Below are 13,146 nucleotides of genomic sequence, written 5' to 3'. Positions count from 1 at the left end.
AAAGCCTTTCCTTTCACGTTACCGATCGCCGATTTGAAAATTATCACTGATTATCCATCAAAAAAATCTAAGCCATGTTTGAATGAATCATTTGGCATATAAACGACATGATGGGCATTTAAAACTTCTTTTATCATGATTGACAGGTTAAACGGCTAATCAATGAAGCAGTTAAGGGTAGATCTTTTCTTTAGATTTTACCCGCAGCAATCTTACTCTAGTCCATTATCACCTGCTCATCGACGTAACTCTTTCATTATCATATTGGTCTGTAGCAACATTTCTCTATATCACTGTTTTTCCAATCACTTGTGCAGAATTCCGCAGAAATTAGGAATTTGAAACAAATGGGAAAGAGATCAAAGAAATCCGCAGCAGCAGCTCCTACAGCAGCAGTGCAGCCAGCCAAGGATCCTGGACCAAGAAAAAAAGGGTTAATTTCAGACACTACGTGCCTCGGTCTTGGAAATACGAGCTGGGAGAACATCTGCAATCTAATAGAAGCAGAGGAGCCTGAGGAGATATCAGAAGAAGCCACAACTGACTCGAGTAACAAATCGGAAGCATCCCTCAAAGATTTAGCTTGTTCATATTTGCAAAGACTAGCAGCACAAGAAAAAATCCTCCCATATACTGACGTAGTGAGATGGGTGGTAGAGGAACTTCCAGTCTCGAATAGAACATTTCGTACAATTGACAGGAGGATATTTGGCTCGTTTCAACTTGATGATCTAAGGAAAATGTATCACCTGCCTGAGCCTGAAAAGCGGTACAACAAAGCCTTGAAAAATTTGCAAATGAGAACGAGACAGAATCAGCCTCGATTAGGCAGTGGAGACATTTTCCTGAGAAGCACAAGCATGAATCATCAGGTAAGTACTCTGTGGACTCATTAGCTTCTCCTTATTGTTATGCCGGAGCAATGATGTGTAGAATGTGGGGAATACATGACTCTGCCAAGTTTACTATTGAAATGGTCCCTCTGATAGAGGCAGCCATCAACAGTTATGTGATGGATTGGGCAAACATTTTGTCCGACAAATTAGCCACAGCAATTCTCGAATTTAGATCAAATTCACGAAAAACCACCAAGACCATTCCCCCTTTTTATTACAGCGTTTATATTATGGATACTCTTTACTTTAATTCTGAATATCCGATACTCAGATGGAGGTGGACTCCTGAAGACTCTAAGCCAATCCATATGTATCATAAAATATTATGGAAGGCTCACTACAAATATCATTTGTACAAAATTTGCAATGGTTTTATGTTGCCTGTCTACTATGCTATTTTTGATAAGCCTGCCCCCAGGATTTCCGAGGAAGCAGGAATCGACTTGACTACAATAGGTAATTGGTTCAGAGAAGACAAATTCACTTATATAAGGCTTTTTGGTAGCCTTAAAAAACCTCATGTCCTTCCCCTGTATGTGCCCAATAAGCTATTAGCTCGGGAATTGGCCTACCAGATAACAACGAAAGGAACATCCAAAACCCTTAAAAATTCCAAGAAACAGGTATGGCCTACATTTCCTTTAAGATGCGGTGTTTACACTCTCCATGATTACAAACATGCAGAAAAAGAGATAGAAAAAATAAAAATGCTCAATCTTGCAACAATTCCCAATAGACAATATGATCCAAGAAAAGTTGTCTATAATGTTCTTGAACAAGCCAAACTTGCAAAGTTTGATCATGATAAGGATGACTTTGATGACTTATTTTCCTCAACAGAATCATTATTTCAGGTAAAAACATTGGCTAGGATCAGGTATCAAGATGAAGGGCTGGAAGTGTTTAATAGGCTTAGAAAGCAGAGGTTGCAAACTCTACCTCTAGAATTATTAGCAACCACCCTGGCAATCCAGTCAAGCGAGCCTGAACAGTAAACTGTTGACAAATCTCCTGCTATGGAAAAAATTCCTGAGAAAGGAAAAACGCTAGCTCAGGAGAAATCATAGGAAAAAGAACAGGGAAAAGGTAGTGAACACATGGATATAGATACTCAAATTGATCCCAAGCTCCTAAAAGAATGGCAACTGTTTGATTCCATTATAAGCAATCCTGAGAGTTCACAGGGTTTCAGCACGCCTGAAGTGACAATTGGTCACAAGACAGCAACAAATATGGTTCCAACTAAAGGAACCAGCAGCCTACCTATGAGTAAAGATGTAGAGATAATTCCTAAGGATCCATCGGATGAAATTGTTTTGCATGTAGAAGAAATACCACCTTTAGATGTCTTCTATAGCCCTAAACATAGAGCTGTAGTAAAAAGATAAAGGAAGAAGAGAAGACTTGATCAATCTTCCCTTTTACCTGCACAAATAGAGATGGCTAATGTGGTATGGAAAGAAGAATTCAATCGTTCTGAAGACCTCACAAAACTCTCTCAATATGCCGGAGCATATTCAGTAGCCAATATGGATAAAGCATCAGAAGTGAGCAATTTACTCAAAGAAAAGACCAGACAATTGTTTCATTGGAGGCACAGGTATCCGAAAGACAACAGAGAATAGAGCAATTAGAGCAGCAGTTAGCAGCACAGCATCAAGTAAACAAACAATTGAATGAGCAATTGCTCAAGGAAAAGCAGAGAATAGATTAGAGTGCAATGCAGAAACAGAAGGAATTATCGTTAGCATTGACCAAGCTAAATACAATGAATGAACAAATGAGTAAAACAAAAGATGAGCAAATCGCTCAACTATCACAACAGATAGAAAGGTTCAAAAGTTTTCCTCAACCAGCAGAGTTCAGGTTCGAAGCTCTCCAGATCAATAAGGCGTTGATTAAACAGTTAAATTTACTATGTCATAATATTTCCCTTGCCGAGCCCCTCTGTGAGATTGCTTCATCAATGATTGACAAATCAGTTAATGCAAGGCAGAATTTGGAATAGGTCGATGAGACATTAACAAACTTTCTTGCCTAGCAAGAAACCAGTGAAGGGAAAGCTGCAAATCTGCTTAAAATTCTAGAATCACACAAGGAAATTCTTTTCCTAGAATGGCAATCATAATTAATGAAAGTAGAAAGGGAAACTTCAAGATGTAGATCAACAACAGGGAATTTGATTGAGTTAATTAATGACACTCTTTATCTGTCTAATTTGATTTCACAGTGCACTCCGGGTAAATTTCCATCAGCCAAAGCATTGGAACAGACATGCAATCAAGAATTGGAAAAGAAGGAGAGATTAATCGCAGGCATCTAAAGTTTAACTTGGGACACCTTTTGGTTCTTCCTACTTAAACCATACAGTCAAAGGGCAGCACTCAAATGTTTAATGGATGCGATCGGTTACATGATTCCCGAAATTCATGATGTTACGTATTTAGCCCAACTGCATTCTCATCTGAGTCACCCTCCAAGATTGCAACCAATGCTTGCTATCTGCCAACTCAAACCAAAGGATGATCGGCCGAAACAGTGAATCATTCTACCGACTACAAACAGGCCTATTTCAAGGAGATTCTCATGATTTGGTTATACCACCTAATAGCTTTTTTATTTCATAATCAGTTAGCTTAGATAGTATTTATAGACCCTTTCATGTCTTTAGAAAGGGGCCTCAATTTTTATATAAAACTTGGATCGGAAGTCACACTATTGTGCTTCTGATATATATATTTTTATATGAAGACTGGTCCTATATTCTGAATTTTAATGAAGAATATTTTGATGAGATATGCATTACTACTTTTTGTGAGAGTATTTCTAAGTTATAAGATGGAATCTGAATGCCATTGATATCGGGAGGGATCCAAATAACATATGGTACTATTATCTATGCTTTTGCTCCATTCTTTTATATGAATCAACATTGTTTTCAATCTTGCTATCATTGGATATATATGTGTGTATGTGTGTGTGTGTGTTTTAACAACAGTGCTTATACTTATCACTATTGAATGTTTAAGGAATGTTATTCTTTCAATCATATTTATGTCAATGATATATGAAGAATAGTGTAATATTGTTTTAATAATTACTTTGTTCAACTCTTTGAACAAAGCAATTATCATATGAATGAATGTCTTTGTTTATCAATGGAGTCATATATATGCCTATTTGTAAATAAAGATCATCAAAAGTTACACTAAAGCGGAAATTTCCCGGGATAGATTAAGTTGTTCTTTAATTTTGCAATTTAGAATAAATCATCCATCATTATCATCAGATAATAGAAATTCAACCACTTATCCATCCTATTTACAAATCATTGGGAAATTGGTCCCATTATATCCAGTCGGAGCCACCACACCAAACGGAAAAGGCGCTGCCTTTAAGGTCCGGACCGGGTGGTTTTCCCCAATGTTGATGCAGCGATTTTTGAAGCATCAACACTTCCCTAAGGGCTCCGTGAGGATGTTTGTGACCTGCTCATCATTCCTTATGTGTTGGAGCCTTATTACTCCGTGTTGTACCATATCTCGGATAAAGTGGTGCCTGATATCAATGTGCTTGGAGCAGTCGTGGAACATGAGATTCTCTGAAAGGCAAATCCCACTCTGTTTGTCACAGAAGATCGCGGTGGTATCCAACACATGCTCAAATAGCTCATTGAAGAGCTTACTCAACCAAACAACTTCACAACAGGCCATACTAGCTACAATGTATTCGGCCTCGACGGTGCTTAAAGCATCTGATTTATGCTTCTTGCTCATCCATGAAAAGCAGACCCTAATGAGAAGCAACATCCTAATGTGCTCTTTTGATCCACCACACTGCTAGCCTAGTTAGCATCAATATATCCATGTATCTTCAAATTCCCAACAGTGTATCTCAGTTCATAGTTGATTTTTCCACAGAGATATCTCAAGAGATTCTTAGCAGCAATCCAATGTGTGTGATGAGGCTCAACCATAAATTCACTCAATGTATACACAACAAAGAATATGTTGGGACAGGAGTTTACCAAGAACATTAGGCCCACACAAGTTGTCTATATTCAAAAGGGTTTTCCAATTCGGGCCCAACAACACTTCCACATAGCTTCTTGAAGTTGAGTTCCATTAGAGTAGACACATACTTGCAATCCACCATCCCACATCTCTCAAGTAGCTTCACAATGTATTTTCCATGAGAAAGGAAAATATCACCTGACTTTTTCCAGAACTCCAGGCCTAGGAAGTAGTGCATTAGTCCTAGGTCCTTCATCTCGAACTTGGAAGCCAACTCCCTCTTGCATTGATAAATGAGAGGGCTCGCACCTATCAAAATGAGATCATTTACATAAAGGACCAAGATGAGAGGCATGTCCTTTTGAACCTTAAAGTATATATTAGGATCAAGATCGCTCCTCGTAAATCCTAGCTTCATAAGATAGCTATCGATCCTCTCATATCAAGCCTCAAGGGCTTGCTTCAACCCATAGAGGGATTTCTTCAAACCATAGAGGGCTTTATTCAACTTGCATACGTGTGTCCTTTGATCTTGTACTTCGAACCCTTGAGGTTGTTCCCAGTAGACTTCCTTCTTAAGTAATCCATGCAAGAAAGCAATCTTAACGTCCATTTGATGTAGGCTCCATCCCTGAGAGGAAGCGAGAGCAACAATTGATCGGATAGTGGTATATTGGGCAACTCGTAGAAATATCTCTTCATAGTCCACTCCTTCCTTTTGAGAGAAGCCTCGAGCAACAAACTTGGCCTTGTATTTCTCAACATTCCCATTAGCTACATGTTTGATTGTGTATAGCCATTCTGAGGTGACCACGGACTTGTCCTTTGGTCTAGGCACCACATCCCATACATCATTTTTCATGATAGAATCATATTCCTCATTCATCACATCCTTCCAAACTTGGTGATTTACGACTTCTTCGAATGTACATGCCTCAGATTGAACAATAGTACTCATAGCAACTAAGTACCCTGATCCATGTTTGGCTTCTTGCTTTCACGAAATGTCCCTCTTGGAGAAATATATCTTTCAGCATCTTCGAGAGTATCTTTGAGCCACAAAGGTCTTTTCTTTAAGGTAGAGGGATCACCAGGAGGTGGATCAATGGGATCCATCGGGCCTTCAACATAGGACATAAGCTCATCTATCGGAGGTTCATCTAGCTTTTCTATAGCATCATCATTATCCTTCCTTGGAATGGGGAGATCTCTTGCCTTCCGAAGTGCAACGTTTTCATTGAACGTGACATCATGGCTTATTTCCATTTCTCTTTGACCAGGCACATAGATTCTATATGCTTTTGAATTTTCATTGTAGCCCACAAATATACCTTTCTTTCCAGATGCTTCAACCTTGTTTCTTTTCTCTTTAGGCACATAATAATACACGGGATAACCAAATATTCTAAAATGATAAACATCAAGTTTCTTACCAGTGAAAACTTCTTTGGGTGTCTTGAAATCTAGTGCTTGATGCAGGCTCCTATTTGGACATACTCGACAGTGTTGGTATCTTCTCCCCATAAGAACTTTGGTAGACCTTGATCATGGAGCATGGAATGAGTGGCTCCTGTGATTCTTCGATTCTTCCTTTCAACAACTCCATTTTGCTCAAGAGTGTATGGAACAATTATCTCCCTATTAATGCTAGATTCGCTGCATAAGTCATTGAATTCATTTGATTCATATTCAATTCCATTGTCGGTCCTCAATATATTGATCTTCTTCCTTGTTTGATTCTCCACCAAGTATTTGAAAGAACATAACCATTTGAACACTTCATACTTCTTCTTCAAGAAATAGATCCACATTTTACGAGAGAATTCATCGACAAAAATTGCATAGTATAAGTATCCTCCCAATGATGTTACAAGCAAAATACCAAATAGGTCAGAATGGACCAATTGAAGAATATCGATAGTTTGGCTTTCACTTGAAGGGAATGGTCCCCTTTTGATTTTCCCAACTGCACAAACTTGACAAACTCCTTCATGATTCATGTTGAAATAGGGGATCCCCGTGACCATCTTCCTTACCCCAGGTAAGGTTGCGTAATGTAAGTGGGTGAACCTTCGGTGCCATAGCTCAGATTGAAGTGAAGCATCACAAGTCAAGGCTCCCAAAGGACTTCCTCCAACTTTGTAGGTTTTAACCCAGTACAACAATTACCTACAAACGAATTCTTAAAAAAACAAAAAATATACAATGGCGAGAAACACAAAATAAATACACAAAGATTTTCCCCTGGATCCCAAAAATCGAAACTACCAGATTGATTTTTCATTATATTCCTTTCAATGTTAAAATACATATATATACATGTCAAAGAATTTATAAACCCCAATCCATAACCATGGATTAGAACATAACCGTAGTTCCCTTGACCGGATCTACAAAATACCATGGAAAGAAAACCATCATGCCCAAAACCATGCGCAAAACCCATGCACAAATCCATAGGTAGGTCCACCCACCTAATATAGGGTCCCAAAAAAAATTCCCGGGGCGCTACCCCGGACCCCGTGCAGGGGGGCTACCGCTCCCCTCCAAACACCCTGACACAGGGGGCTGCCACCCCCACTCTAACCCCTCACACGTGGGCTAGTCGTGGAAATAATATAACACACACCCAACAAACTTAGTAAAGACCTTTAACCCTAAATCCAAGTGTAAATGCATCTTTAGGGTTTATTTACCAAATACTTACCTTTCCATCAATGAATGCTACCTTGAAGCCTTTATCTTCCATCGTAGAAATAGACACCGGGTTCTTCTCCAAATCGGTTTAATATAATACTTCTTGTAGATGAATGGTTTGACCTTGACTTAAGTGAAGAGTGACAGTACATATTCCTTTCACGGAATAGGCGGCATTATCTCCAAGTCTAATCTCCAAATTAGTCTTCTTTTCAACCAAATTTGAGTGGGCCTCCTTGTACCTAGTGAAGTTCCTTGTGGCTCCATTATCAATCAACCAATGATCCAAAGTGTTCGAAGGAGAGGCAATAGATAGAATGGAAATAAGATAAAATTCCTTTTGTTTTTCTACAACATTACTTTCCTTATACCTAGAGTTTCTTGATCTTTTGGAATGTCAACCATTTCCATATCGAGCAGCGGGAGCATTCCTTTTTCCTTTATTATTGAAGTTGTTGTTCCTTTGATTTCCATTTCCTTTATTGTTGTTATTGTCATCATCCCTTGGAAAGTTCTTCTTGTGAGGACACTCTCTATCATAGTGGTTGAACTTGTTACAATTGACACACCTTCCTTTTCTTCATTCTTTGAATCCTTGATTGAACCCTTGACCCTGTCTCCTTCGACCAACATTATTTTTCTTCTCTGCATGAGCGGAATAAGCAGTGGGTTAATTTCCATTTGAAGGCTCTTCTCTCTCCATCATCCTTGTCTCCTCTTGAGTGCATCTAGCCAAAAATTCATCGAAACTAGGAATCATGTCCTTATTGAGAATGGTGGTGTTAAACACATCCCATGCTCTTGAAAGACCCCCAAGTGAAATGAGAGTGAGCTCCCAGTTAGCAATAACTTCTCCAATAGATAAAGGGTCATTCTTGATTTGTGTGATTCTCATGAAGTAGGATTGGATGGACTCCCATTTATCCATCTTGATGTCCTTCAACTTGTTTTTGAGAAAGATGATTTGATTTACATAGTTCACTTTGAACATCCCAACCAACTTATCATATATTTCCTTAGAAGTTCCCAAATCATAAATATATGCAACCAAATGCTTTTGAATCGAATAACCCAAAATTTTCTTTGCTTGGACCTCACCTTTTCTATACTTCTTCTTAGCAGCCATTGGTGCATTTGAAGGAGGCTCCACCACTTTTCCTTGCACATAGTCCAATATTTCGTGCTCCTCCAAAGTCGGGTCCAAATCCATTTTCCATGCATGATAGTCAGATTTTTCATTGAGCTTATCCTCAGTTTCGAAGTAAGATGAAGAAGCCATTAAAACTTGTCCAATAAACCTTTCTTAGTGATTGCTTTTCTCTCTCTTTCTTTGGATTTGTATTCACCTGGCCTCTAATATCATGTTAATTTTAGTTAACAATGGTATGTTCTATGATTAGAACAATTACTTCAATGTTCTTGTTGTAGCGGCTACAACCACCCTCCAAAATTTTGGCTTGCACCAATTTCGGAGCCTCCCTTGAGAGTTTCACTTGATGACTGCACGCACTCGGGTTCACTCCGTGAGCTCGTGTGAGTCTTTTCATCCCCCTTTCTTTTCCATTTCATTCAGGTTTCTACAAATTTGTGTCTAAATCATGCTTGCAACCATGTTCTAATTATGCTCAAATTCTTCGCTTCATATGTGTTTGTTATGTTCTCCATGAAAGCATCTGTTGCACTCACACATGGGGTCACATTCATTGTAGCGCAAGTGTCATCTCAATCAATGAACGATCAATCACAAGTGTCACGCTTGTTACTTTCACCATCAGTCAGTCATGTTGAACATGTGTGTCTGGATGGTTTGGTCGTTTGGTCGTCAAGTCATGCGAGTGTGTGTTCGTATGATCACCTATGCATCTTTTGATTGTTCACACACTTAGTAATTTTTGTTGAAGATCTAATGACCAAACTCCTCACTGACAGCCAGACCATCACCCTACTTTCAACTCGATCAGCTGTCAACCAGAACAACACAGAAACACCAAGCTAGTCCTTTCAAGTTGTGTTGCCCGTAAGCAATTCAATCGGCACTCATGCTGGCCACCTGGACAGTCAGACCCGACAATCACGCTGGGATTGACTCCCCTCAAAAATTTTGCAGAGGCCATTGACCTTACCCGCTCAAATGACTGAGGAAATTGTGTAGACAAGCCGAACAGACACCTAGTGCCCGTCCCTGTCTCCTTCAGAAAATTGTGTAGTTTTCCCAATCAGTCATCCGGACAATTGACTGATTGTTCATCTTAGAAATTTCGCAGTTCTCATGAGCAGGCCCTTCCGCTACCAATGAGTCATCTCAGCTCAAAAATTGTGCAGGGATGATCAGCAGGCCAACCTCCCGACCTCAGTGCAGTTTTCCCAGCCAGCAACTCCTAGCAGCAAACTGCCTGTTCCCTCCAGGAATTGCGCAGTTTCTGTTGCCAGTGACTGAGCAACCAATTGCAATTCCCTCTGGGAATTACACATTTTTGGCTACCAGTGACCCCAGTACCCAACTGGTAGTTCCCTCTAGGAATTGCGCAGTTTTGGCTGCTAGTGACCAAGCAGCCAACTGGAAGTTCCCTCTGGGAATTGCGCAGTTCTGGCTTCCATTGACCAAGCAGCACCTTGGAAGTTCCCTTTGGGAATTGCGCAGTTCTAGCTGCTAGTGACCCAATAGTCAACTAGTAATTCCCTCTGGGAATTACGTAGTTTTGGCTCCCAGTCTCCCGAGTAGTTCCCCAAAAAAACTTCGCAACCCCTGCCTACTGACCCTTCATGTAGCCTGACCCGTTCCTCTGGAAAATTGCGTAAATCTGGTTGTCCAGCCCCCGCTGACTGTTCGTTTTGGAAAATGTGCAGAGCATCCTGCCTTGCCCTCCTGCAACCTAGACTGTCCTTCCCAAAATTTGCGCAATTTTTCCTCCCAGACGAGCCAGACCTTACAAACTGTCACTGTCGACTCAGATTGTCTGTCTCCATCTCTCAGTGACTCTTGCGCAATTTTCATCAGCAGTTGCTTGGAGCCATCATTCTGCATCACACTCGTGCTGCCTCTCCCGATCACTTGCATCTGAATGATCATGTGTCATGGCAGACTAGGAGATTTTGTATTTGATGTCATCTTGTCATGAGTGACTGCAGGTACATGTACACCAACAAACATGTCAAGATGACGAACGAGATGAACGAAGGGAGAACATGTAGATGGACAGGTTCACCAACAGACGAACGAATGAAGCACGTGAAGTGGACGAACACGACGAACATGCACCTTCGCAAACAAGTGAGTCTATCAAGCCTTCCAGCATGAAAGCAAGGAACAACATGCTAAAGCTTCATCAAGTGAACCAAGGACCATCGAAGACTCTGTGCACTTCACCATGCGGAGGTGAAGCTATGATACACCATGGAGACATCCATCACTTAGCAGCATTGTAGCTCGACATGCACTCTAACAGTAGCACGAATGTACCAGCATTGATGTCAAGTCATGAGTCATGTTTCCCACATCTCCACTGTGGGCTTGTTGTCAATCAATGTGATGTGACGTGGAAGTCCAAGAGACCCAGTTGTTAAACATAGAGTCATGTAAGTCGGAAAGTCATGGAAGTTGAACGGTCATGAGGGTAGTCAAATAGCCACAAGGGTCAGTTTCACCCTTAGCTATAAATACCCCCCTCAATTGTACATGAAAGGGATTTTCACCTCAGCTCCTCCCACATAGCCAAGAGAGTCTGTAATATTTTCTTTGAGGAGTAAGTAGTGGCTCCAACACCTCGCTGACGGGGTTAGTGATGTATGGTGTAACGATGTGTCTTGGAAATTTCGCTTAATTCAGAAGCCTGTTAACAGGCCAACACATTTTCACACATGTATTGTATTTGTTGTAAGACTGAGCTTTAACACTTGTAATGCATGTTTCTTTAACCTGTGTTCTACATCTAAACTGATTCATTTGTTGTAATGCATAATCTATTAATGGAAATGTGTTGTATATGTTGTTAATGATGTCTCGTCTGTTTCGACTTCTCTGCTGGACATCAGACAGACCTTTCACATGAACCTTGCTGGAATAATTGTTGCACTCGTTCAGACTGATCCGTGAGTGTTGTACGTGTTATCTTACCTTGTATGTTGTGACTGCCGCATCCGAGTGGACTGCTCTATTAGAAGTTGTGTATGTCCTTTTGTGTTGTGTGTTCCTAGCTGAGTTGGGACTGATCCCTTTCAACCTGGAACTCACCTTCTCTCTCTTCCCATCACAATGAAAGAACCATTGACACAAGTACACTTACACTCACCAGGCACGCAAACCTCACTTCCCGAAGACAAATCAGACTACTCTCCTGTGCTGACAAGCAAGAGTTGAGGCAAATCCTTAAGACAATGGCAATCGGGCCATCATATCGGATGGGACTCCCATACCAAACAGTGTGAGGTCTAGTTGGGACTTCATACCTGGGTGATATCCTGAATGTTGGCGAGTCCATCACCATCAACATTTCTGGCACTTGAAGGAGGGCTTGATGACAAGCTATGTCCTCTCATCCAATTTTGAACCTTTACATATCTTTAATGGAGTCTTGCACTCTTCTTCCCCCATGGTGTTTTTCGAATCGTGACGATATCTCCATCACGGGGAAGCTTTTTGATCTTTTGTCCACTTTCACGTATGATAATGAAGGCGAAGTGGCCTGGCCTAAGCACTTACATGACTTTCTTTCCATGATTCCTGAGGAAGATGAGTTTTCTAACGAATAGCCTGGTTTGTTGCTTGCATACACACTTCGCAAATCTCCATTTCATTGGTTGCTCAGCCTACTGGCTAACACCGTGCACTCATTTGAGCACTTCTATGATCTTATTGAAGACATGTTCTATCATTTTGATCCAAACCATATTGACTGGAAACTATTACAGCAACGGAGGGCTCCACATGAATCAGTGATTGATTTTTGGAAACACTTCCGTGACCTACAATTTCAAGCTCTGAGGAGCTAGATGAAATTTGCTTATCTTTGGGACTGGTTCGAGTATTGCCTTAAGAAATCTACCCATCCCAAGAGAAAGTTTGAAATCAAGCCTCGCTCAACATTCTTCATTGATGGAGCTACGCAATCTCATGTGGATGTGGTCACTATCTCGATTAATTGTCCGCCTCCCTCTCATTCAACAGCTCCACCACTGCCCGGTGATGTTGAGGATCATGCTCACACACCTGTTCATCTTTCACATTCTCCCAACATCACTTCACTCAATTTTCGCACAGATTTGGTTGTGAGTCCTTCGAGTTCTCATATGCATTATGTTGTACGACCTCCATCTTCACATCCAGGTGTTCCTCCGGATGATGTTGTCTTGTGTTTGTCCATTCCAGATTCTTCATTTGTTGTGAACAAGGAACAACCCATTAATGGAGTTGGTGTTGCAAAACCAACATGCGTTGTCATTCATGAAGAGTGTGAGTGGGAGCTTGAGCATCGACACTCGGCGAAGGATGACTCCCTTCCATCTGAGCCCCCTCCGTTCTTTCCTAACATCATTCATGAACC

This window comes from Pinus tabuliformis, chromosome 5_1 (assembly GCF_031772625.1).
Source record: "Pinus tabuliformis cultivar Carrire ecotype Pingquan chromosome 5_1, CPIR1, whole genome shotgun sequence".
NCBI lineage: Eukaryota > Viridiplantae > Streptophyta > Pinopsida > Pinales > Pinaceae > Pinus > Pinus tabuliformis.
Note: the sequence above shows the minus strand (reverse complement) of the source record.